Raw genomic sequence first — 680 nt, forward strand, 5'->3', positions numbered from 1 at the left:
GTCAGAATGAAAAACAGATCTGTAGCTTTCCAAAGTCTTTCTCCTCTCTTGTCATACATTTATAGATCTTTATAAAGGTTACAAATATGTATGCTCTAAGTTCGAGTTTATTAAATAAATCTATTGTGTCTCATCTCCTCCTTTACTTATCATTTTTCACCTGTCTCAATCCCCAAACTTGAAACCCTGATGACTGAGGTGTGAAGTAAGAATATTATTCAACTAGAATAGAAAAAAAGTAAAAGAACACTTCCTTCTTGATAGTCACAAAAACCAAACTAAAACAAATTTCTGAATCCCCCTCTCCCTCCCAGAGGTTTATGTCGGGGTATAGAAAGAGCCATGGTGAGGTCTCATCCTACACATTACCTTGGTCTGGCCAGACAGACCAAGGAGTGCTTCCTTGTTCACCGACAAACTCCAGCCCTGAGCATCAGAGCAGAGGTCGTCGGAGGTGGCTAGGAGGCTCTGTGAATGCTTCCTACTCTCTCAGGGACGTGGGTGTCTCATCTACCAGACTGTCAGCTCTTTCCTATGTGTCCAGCCTCATGGGGAAAGCTGCCAGCCTCATTTCCTGTTTGGCTCTGCTGAGCTGTCTCCACAGGGAACCTGTTTATGCTGTCACCTTTCTCCCAGAACCACCTGTGCCACAGGCAGGGATGACACAGGGGAAGGGGAAG

The sequence above is a fragment of the Sciurus carolinensis genome, chromosome 9 (assembly GCF_902686445.1).
Source record: "Sciurus carolinensis chromosome 9, mSciCar1.2, whole genome shotgun sequence".
NCBI lineage: Eukaryota > Metazoa > Chordata > Mammalia > Rodentia > Sciuridae > Sciurus > Sciurus carolinensis.